The sequence below is a fragment of the Miscanthus floridulus genome, chromosome 18, assembly GCF_019320115.1.
Source record: "Miscanthus floridulus cultivar M001 chromosome 18, ASM1932011v1, whole genome shotgun sequence".
Taxonomy (NCBI): domain Eukaryota; kingdom Viridiplantae; phylum Streptophyta; class Magnoliopsida; order Poales; family Poaceae; genus Miscanthus; species Miscanthus floridulus.
The window spans coordinates 101,744,927-101,754,994 of NC_089597.1; the positions used below are offsets into that span (position 1 = coordinate 101,744,927).

Genomic DNA, 10,068 nt, shown 5'->3' on the forward strand with positions numbered 1-10,068 from the left:
GCCAAACAGGCCCTTAGTCAAGATGATGATGGTAAGTGGTTCCATTGAAGTGGTTTCAAGTCAAGCATATCAAAAGAGTTGAATTGATCGTTTATAACCATGCATGGACCTTGGTAAACGCAAGAGTTTCAGTGCAGCGGTCACCATCATGTCACAAACTCTTCAAAAAAAAAAAAGCGCGCAGAGTTTCTGTAATTCAATTGCACTAGTGACCTAACATGAACCATAGAATGCTGACCATCTTTTCTTTGATTGTTGTGGGGCAAAGTTAACCTAGCAAGTTATTTATGATATTACTGATAAACACACTTGGACTGACTTGAATCCGTGGCTAAATGGTGGGCTTTATTTAACGAAAAGCATGATGATGTAGTAAATATGTTTAGTTCTGCTACATTATGGAACCGAGAAATAAGCTGTGTTTTGAGGCAGCAATGTAGAAGGACGCAAGAGATGCTTAGAATTATGGCAACATGATGAAAAAGTTGGAAGCAGAGAGAGGCGCCGCAACAACTCGGCTGTTTGAATTCAAATTCAAGGAGTCCGGTACCTGGAGTCATGTTGCACTTCGAAGCTGCCACCTCAGTTTACACGGGAGTGATAGCAATGTCGCAAGATCTGTAGTGTACTCCGTAGAAGATAGGCGAGATAGTGCTATGGTTGTAGTTGATGAGGGTGGGCACGGATCGTTTCGTTCGGTGAAACCAAACCATTTTCTTATCTCTAAACATTATTGTCCGCCACTCCATCTCCAATCCAACATTTTTTTTCGTGGTTATTAGAGGCAGCAGCAGCATCAACCTCGACCTGCAGGTCTCATCGTCATCTCCTGTCACGCTACAAGGTTGAAGTAGATGGTGTAGAACTCGTCCCTCAAGGTGAACAATGGCTCAAGGAGGAAGTTCCTCCTCACCCCCCTGGCGGCGAAGCTCATCGGGTGGTACCGTCGCAGAGGCTCGGCCCGCGCGAAGCTCGCCGCCCGCCGGAACCAGTCGCCGTGCTTCTGGACACCACCACCGGTACAGCCCACCTGGACCTTCTCGCCGCTGTCGCCGGCTACCAAGAAGCACCCGGGCCTGGACACGAGCTCGAGGGACACCGAGCCGGGCACGCCGTCGAGCCCTGCCACGACGTTGAACGGAGCGCCCGAGCTCTTCTCCACGGACACCGTGAGCTTGTCCGTGCCCACCATCCCCGGCATGTCCAACGGCTCGAGCGTCGCGGCGGCCGTCGAGTTCGTGCCGGCGCCGGACTGCGGGACGAGTCTGAACGTCGCGTGGACGGCGGCGTCGGTGCCGCCGCTGTCTTTGGGCCGCTGCTGCATCGTCAGGGAGCCGTTCACAGCGGAGAGGACGAAGGCCTTGCCGTCGGACTCTTGCGCGAGCGTCACCAGCTGGGAGTTGGACTCCGGAGGGACGGGGGTGATCCAGTCGGTGGCCGCGGCGGTGGCGGCGCCGGTCTTGGCTTCCCAATCTCCGGTGGTGAGGCCGGCGAGGAGGAACGGCCCGAACAGGACTGCTTGTATAGATGCGTACTCCGGCCGATCATCTGAAGGTTTCAGTTACACTACTCAGTTACAGTACTACTTGTATAGATGCACACTTCAATTCAGTGTTGTCAATTGTCATAGAATTAATAGGGATTTCAATGCTTAAGAGTGAAAATTAAAAGTGAAAAGTAAGTAATTATCCTGTAATGAGTGCATCATTTGAAAAATTAACTCACAATATTTAATCATCAACAGAACTCGAAATTTCAGACCTTTTATTGCTTCAGTCCTTAAGTGGATAGGTAATTGGAGTGACAACCGATCACCACTACCCCACTGCTTGCTGACAGTGAGGAAAGTCCCTGGCAGAAATCAAGATTTTGTTAGAACAATCATCCCTGTAATCATATTCATCAAACTTTTTGTCGATTCTTCGCCCCCCCCCCCCCCCCCCCCCCCCCCCCCCCCCCCACCCCCACCCCCCTCAATTTTCTCCTTCTGTTTCTGCCGTGCTGATGAGCTTACCTGGAGATGCTAATTCCAGATCCTTGTCATTCAATGTTGCCTTTGCACCATTCAAAGATGTCCATGATGGTATTCTCACGTTCAATGTGGCAAACTGACCGTCTGTCTACAGGCAGTAAACAAACTGACTAAATGCTGATTCTTGGAAGGACCTTCAAAGTTTTATGCCATGCAAATTTTACCTTTGCAGATATGGAGAATGAGACCTGAAGATACTGATCCGATGAGCTGAGGGGCATCAGTTGCTGTGTGACAGTAAGACCTGCAGTTCTCCAATTGAACGTGCTCGGTATGAACTGAATAATATATAGCGCCGGTGTTTCACCTTTCTCCTCAAAGTAAATGGAATCCCCCAGCTTGGAGAAGGATTCTATACCTGCAAACACAAAACACACAGTTCAGAACCTGATACAGTTCAGAACCAAATGGAATCCTCAAAGTTTGGAATTTTGACATACCAGTGCCATAGCAGCACCAGAATGATTCATACTGAGTTCCCCAACCATGGTAGCTCTTTGCCTTTGATCTCCCAGGGCCCTGGGGCAGCATGTAGATCATCACTCCAGGATCTCTGCCTCTCTGGATGCTCAGCACACCGTTGATCAGCGCACGTTCGTAGTAGTCCGCGTACGCGATCTCCTTCGTCCATCTGAATAGATGGCGTGAGACCTGCAAGCTTTGTTGTGCAAATTGTAACTGCTTGTCTCTAGCCATGAAAAATGTAGTACAAGTTTGGTGAACATGAACAGGTATACCCACCTTGAGCATGTTGTAAGTTGTGCAGGACTCCTCGGTCTCAGTGGTCAGAGCTTCAGCTAAACGCTTTGGATGGACCTGACATAAGCCATTTCAGAATTTCAGACATGGCATTTCTGAGACAAAAAAAAAAGGTGAACTTCAGTCTTCTATGATGGATTACCAGAATTCACTGACAGATGTACCACCAGTCGCATATGCGTGAGAAGAATTCACTGTGTCCATGAAGAATGTTGCAATTTCCTGGTTCAAGATTTAGGCTATGGTCAGTTTGACAGAGAAGTTGCATCAGATCAAAGAGGGCAACTACTGGGTGGAAGGAAGAAAAATAACAATCTTTTTAGAATTGGAATTATCATGCCTGGGGAAATTAATTTTACCCTACCAAAATTTGAATTACCTTGTAAAGAGGATCACCTGTAACTTCATATCTCATCTGCCCGCCAATGACAACCGGAATATGTGTGTTGGCATGGAAATTCGAAAGACTGTCAGCCTGAAAGGAAAAACGATGGGGAAATATCATCTTGGGTTCAGAAATATGTTTTCCTGCCAAAACTATCAAGAGAGAACATTAGAACAAGCTATTGTGTGGTGTTAATCAGCGGATGTAGATGGTGTTTATTAACTACATAAGATTCAGGCAAAATTGGAGTGAGAAATGCATCAGCAAAACGCAGAGGGCCAGGCAGGAAGGAATTGAGTTCGTCAGGGTTCAGAGTTTCAGACCTGCACTGCAAGCAACCCCAGGAAGCATGGCTTGTCGAAAAGATGGGCCAGCACCAGATGCCTCTGATCGTGCTGCGCAAATATTCAAGAGAATTGCATTATTAGCATTTAGCAGCTACCACACACACTCAGGATTCAGGAAACGAATGAATGAAATGAACACCAAAGAAAGAAAGGCTGTATACCGTGATGGTGTAGAGCTGGTAGAGCACGTCGTTCATCCCTCCGGTCTCCTCGTTGAGCGACGTCCAGTGGCGCTCGATGCTGTACCTCCTGATGACGTTCCTGACGCGGCCGGCGAAGTAGTCGGCCATGGCGACCACCATCCCCAGCGCCTTGCCGTTGCCGGCCACCACGTGCTGGTCCAGGAGGCCCTGCATGATCTGCAGGAAGCGCAGCAGATGAGCTATTGCTCATCAGCACGACCGGCGTCCGGCGATGCATGTGTGCAAAGGTAAAGTCGGGTGGTGATCGCCGACGTGCCTTGTGGATGGTGTAGTAGGGCGCCCAGACGGGCTTGATGGCCTCGAAGCGGTCGAAGAACTCGGCGGGGAAGGCGGAGAGGTAGCCCGTGCCGGCGGCGTGCTGGCACTGGTCAAGTGCGTCCACCACTGCCGCCATCTTGCCGGCGAGCGTGCCGTTGTGCGTGCTCGCCCACATCTTGGCCGTCGCGCTCAGGTAGTGACCTGCGTGCACGACCGGGTTCACTGTGTCAGGTCCCGTTTGGGACGTGCCAGTTTTCAGTATATTTCAGGCCAGCTAGGATCACTTTCTTACCGCATTCGGCCTTTGGTATCTGTGCTCTAAATAAACTCGTTTAATAATATATAAACAGTAAAGTGCCAAATGTGTAATTTGCCTCCAAATACCAACGGTTGCTTGATTCAAAACAACGACAACGACAACGACGACGACGACGACGGTTGCCTCACCTTGCTGGGCTAAACTGCTCGTGCGTGGACTGTGACGAGAGAGATGCAGATGCGAAACCAGCACCTCTCTCGGTTTCACAATGTTTGTTCCTTGATTGATTTTGTCATGATAAAGAACTGCCCTATAAGTAGCAGTACCAATGAAAATTCTACCACGGAGGAAAACAGGAGTGTAATTATACATTTTCTTTTGCAAAACACAAGAGTATAATTACCATAGTGTATTTGTTCGGCACCATACATCGAGAAGAGTGTAATTAACGTCGTTTTATATTTTCCTAATGTCATTATGTGTTTTCTTTAGGAAAAAGTCCATTTACTCCCTCCAAGTTTGGCATGTGTCTAGATAACCCCCTAAACTAATATTTGGTTTAATTTACTCCCTCCAACTATTTAAGTTGGTCCAATTTATACCTTAAAAAGATTTATCTTTTTTGTTTCTCTATGTTTTAGTTTAAAATTTTGTGAGGTGATAGAGGATCATATTTTGTGTCAAAAAATGCATTATGAATTTATCATCAATATTTTTTTATGATATTATATCTCTAGTGTTTATTTATTATTAAATTTCCTAAACTATCGAAATAGTGGCAAAAATAAGATATATTTTTCTAACATAACCTATGATGTCATCTATCACGTCACAAAAATTGATATTAAAATCAACTTATAGAAGGAGAAAAAATAACAAATCATGTAAGAGGTAAACTAGACCAACTGAAATAGTTGGAGGGAGTAAATTGAACCAAACCTTAGTTTAGAGCAAGTATAATAAAGTAACTATCATGTAAGAGGGGGGGGGGGGGGGGAGAGAGAGAGAGATAGGAGAAGCGGACTATAAAGCTTACGGTTTAGACACAAGAACCAAAAAAAATTGTAAGAGAGACAAATATGCCATGCACTAATATTGAAGAGCCAACTACTATACGAGTAAACTGAGAAATGGGCTGAAACTTGCGGGGTGTAATTTGAACTTTTTTTCTTTTCTTTAGTTGTTATTGAAAAATGTTGTTTGCGGTAAAAGAAACATGCGTTGATATGGGCTGAAACTTGCGGGGAGTAATTTGAACTTTTTTCCTTTTCTTTAGTTGTTATTGAAAAATGTTGTTTGCTGTAAAAGAAACATGCGTTGATATAAAAGCATAATATGTAAGTAGGTGTAACCCCGGCCCATTCCTTGTTGTTAGACTTTACGCATCTTATTTTCCAAATATAATCATATATAAAAATATAGAGAAGAAAAATTGGGACATTTTTTTTGTTGGTCCCTATATTTGCTACTACTGCACGACCACCACACGTCGGCGAGGGCTAAGAAAAATTGGCCTAAGATAATTGTGGCGGAAAAAAAAAAAGGAAAGACACTTGCCGCGCAACCAAACGATGAAACGAGTGGTTAGCCAAACATTTGTAAGGCGTCCTCTCTTCTACTCCGGTGTCGGCGTTGTCAATATTTTCACGAGGGCATCTCGCTCGCTCACGTGGCAACAACGAGGCACGAGATGAGAGTGGCATACCCTAGCTACGTACAATAACCAGCCTTTCCACTCCCATGTCGATCGCGCTGTCGTACGTGCTATTTGGACAAAAGCGACACAGCATCCACTCCCATGTAGCTTCACCCATCATAGCCATAGAGTGTCTCACACAGTCACACTAACTAGGGGAAAAATCCATGAATGATCTGCTTTGCTGGCGTCCGGCCGGAGCACCACCAAGTAATGGCGCACAGTAATGGCCGTGTCCGGCCGGGAACGTGACGCCGGCCGGAGCATCTCTGCATGTGCATGCGTGGGCCGCCGATCGATGCATGGACAGGGCTGGGAAAGAGAGCGAGCACAGAGGGAGCGTGTACGTGTACGTACCGACGAAGTGGCCCCTGAGCTCGCTGTCAGGCTTCTCCCAGCCGCCGTAGGGCTCTCCCGGCGCCGGCAGCCCCGCCTGGGAGCGGAAGCTCCAGACGAGGCGGTCCACGTCCAGCAGCAGCAGGTACTCGAGGTTCGTCCGCTGCGCGCGCCCGTACGCCGCGTCGCGGTCGGGGTCCAGCCGCACGTCGTGCAGGGAAACCTCCTCCAGGAACGGCGGCCCGGCCCCGGCGGCGGCGTCCGAGGCCGAGGCCGGCATGGCGGCGCCGCCCACCAGCTGGCCCTTGAGCGACCGGTAGAGCATCACCCAGTCGCCGAGCTCCTCCTCCTGGTGCTGATGGTGGTGCCCCGCGGCGGAGGCGCGGAGGGATCCCTGCCTCGGCGGCGGCATGAGGTCCATCCACGCGGCCTCGTCGGTGGGGTTGAGGTGCTCGTGGAACAGCTCGCGCCACCGCCACTCCGCCGCTCCCGCTCCCGGCGACGCCTGCAGCCGCGCCCGCACCGTGTGCGACGACAGCTCCGTCGGGATGTTGGTGCACTCCTTCGCCATCGCCGTCGTCGTCGTCACTGCCGCCACCGCCACCGCCACAAGCACAGCCCACGCCGCCGCCATGCCAACACAACCCGCCGGCGGCACTGGCCACTGGCCACCACCACTAGTCTCCTGTCCAGTCCACTAAGCTAGCTAGCGGCACTCTCCGCGACACGCGCGCGCCGCAGCCGGCCGGCAGTGCGCGCGGATATGGCGACGGCAAAAGACTGGCCACGAGTGAACGCCGAGACTTTTATCCCCTGCGCCCACGGCGCTGGAGAAACGGACAGCGTTGTTTAAGTCTCAGGAGCTGTCAGAGCACACGGGCCGGCATCATATCAAAGCGGTGTGCGTGGGTGACGTGGCCACGACGGCCGGGCAGCGGACGGAGGCACCGCACGGAATGGCACGGCAGTCGGCAGGACACGAGCTAGCTAGCAGCTAAGGCCGCGCGAAAGAGCCCGGCCTGGCCACCACCCGCTCAGAGTCTCAGGCTCTCACGCACTCGATCGATCGATCGCATGTCGCCACAGGACAGGCCGGAGCTGGGCTTGTCGCAACGCCGGCCAGTTTCCTTTGTCACGTTGCGTCCCGTGACGGCCGGAGAATGGGAGCGCCGCGCGGGGGTGAGCTGGTACTGGTAGGCTGGTAGCGGAGAACGGCGCCTCCGTCTTTATCCCCTGGATCGTCCAAGCAAGCATTGGCGACGGCGGCGACGACGACGGCGGCGCTGGATCGGCGTCAGAGAGGGACGGCAGACGGCTGCTGGAGATTCTTGGACTCGGTGGGGAGAGGAGCTAGGAGCACCAGTGAAATTCTAGCTACTATACACGCTTTATCTTGTGCCGTCACCTCGTTTCCTGGCCTCCGTTGCTGTTAAATATGTGCGTCCCGTCGGTGGTGACCACCACCGTCGTTATACCATGGGGGCCAAAAAGATAGTAGCATTAGTATATGCGGAATGAAGGACGAGTGATAGAATCGGACGTTTGAAGAAGAGCAACCAACCATGTTCGACAGGCACCTAATTGGTCCGCACATATTTATAGCCATTGTACATGTTCTCCATTCGTCCCATAATATGGCATTCTAACTCTGAACACGGAGATAAAGGATGAGTGAAAAATATGTGATGCATGTGAAACAAGAGAAGTAGAGATAGAGATTTGTACAATTTATGTTAGGTCAAGAACATCATCTCTTATCTGGGTCCAAATATCCTAGTTTCACATCAAACAAATAAACAGATAAGTAACATAATAGTCCGTTACTCATTCCCGGCCGACTCATCTCTCTTGTTGCTCTCATGCAGCATCAGCATTCAACACTAATTTGTCATGGCTCTTTCTTGTGTGCCTCTGTCCTTAAGACCTCGAGTCCTGATGAGCTGACGATGACACATAAAAGGGAGTTTAGGAAGGCTTTGTTAGACCTATAGGATCACTACGAGCATAGATCTAGCCGGATACATCATGTAAATGTATAACATGTCCTAGTACATGCACTAGACAGAGATTAGAGAGAGAGAGAGAGGTAGTGCTAGGTTACCGACCATCGTAGGCTTTCGATCCGCTCGCGTCCGCCATGGAATCGGTGTCTGCGCAAGGGCAGCGACGGTCGATGAAGACGGCGTCGGTGATGCGCGGTGGCGACCGACGGTGAGGGCAGTGGAGTCCGGTGACGCAGTCCAGAGGCGGCGCAGTGCTGTGGTGGACGTGCTTCCCGTCACTGGCTGTGCCCCTCACTAGATCGGGTTTAGGGTTTGTCGGTGGAGAGCTCGGCTCAGGCGAACCTCGTGACTTGAGCCGCCGGCCCCCACCTCTATTTACTGCGCAGTGTGATAGGGGCCCTCCAGCCATAGTGGGCTGGGCGTCCCCGATCAAGGCGCGGATCAAAGGCCCAACTAGACCGTTGGGCCCAGTTTAGGATTAGAGATCAACCTAACAATCTCTCCCTTGATCTCCTACCATCTTTCAATTTCATATCATTTACTTTTGTTCATTCCATTACAGATTAGTGCATAGAGCATGTTTCATCGTCACGGTCAATTGCCGATAGATTTATCAGCTACAACACACCACTCTATTCTGAAATAGATACTTATCTTTGGGCCTTCTTTTGTCCAGGAATTATAGGTTTTCCCTTAAATCCATGCCGGCTACATGTTCTCTGAACACGTTGGGTGGTAAGCCTTTTGTAAGCGGATCCGCGAGCATCTTTTCGGTACTTATATGCTCAAGACTTATGACATGATCCCGGACTTTATCTTTCACAACATAATACTTTATGTCAATATATTTGGCTGCACCACTTGACTTATTGTTGTGAGCATACTATACTGCCGGATTATTATCGTAGTATAACTTAAGTGGTCTATAGATGTCGTCAACCACCTTCAAACCGGGTATAAACTTCTTTAGCCAGTTCACCTGCCCTGTTGTCTCATAACACGCTACAAACTCGGTATACATTGTGGACGATGTAGTGACGGTTTGCTTTGAGCTTTTTCATGAAATAGCTCCCCCTGCGAGAGTGAATACATATCTAGACATGGATTTTCTATTATCTCCCGCATAATCAGAATCTAAATATCCCACTATATGGAGTGAATCAAATCTTCTATACGTCATCATGAGGCTTTTCATTCCTTACAAATAACACAAGACTTTCTTTACTAATTTTCAGTGTTTTGTTCTAGGATTGCTCTGGAATCTGCCAAGTAACCTGGTAACAAATGCCAAGTCATGGCGCGTACATACTTAAGCATATTGCAAGCTTTCGATAGCTGAAGCATATGGAACCGCTTTCATTTGATCGATCTCATATTGGTTCCTAGGGCATTGAAAATCCCCATATCTGTCGCCCTTGACTATAGGAGCAGGTGAGGGACTACATTTATGCATACTAAATTTCTTTAAGATTCTTTCTATGTATGTCTTTTGTGATAGTCCTAATACACCTTTACTTCTATCTCGGTGAATCTCGATCCCTAGAACGAACGAGGCTTCACCAAGATCTTTCATATCAAATTTTGAGGACAAAAACTTCTTTGTCTCCAGCAGTAGACTGGCATCACTACTAGCAAGTAATGGATTTCTTTAGGTGACATCCCATTCGTTCTTTTCCTTCCATAACAAAACCTTTCGGTTGTGCCATGTAAATATTTTCCTCCAAGTCCCCGTTGATAAATGACATCTTTACATCCATCTGATATAATTCTAAATCATAATGTGCCACTAA

General features: G+C 48.9%; 1 pseudogene; it reads right to left on the reverse strand.

Annotated features, from left to right (window-relative positions):
• Positions 1 to 576: 576 nt before the first annotated feature.
• On the reverse strand, positions 577 to 7,060 carry LOC136521648 (uncharacterized; annotated as a pseudogene).
• Positions 7,061 to 10,068: the final 3,008 nt, after the last annotated feature.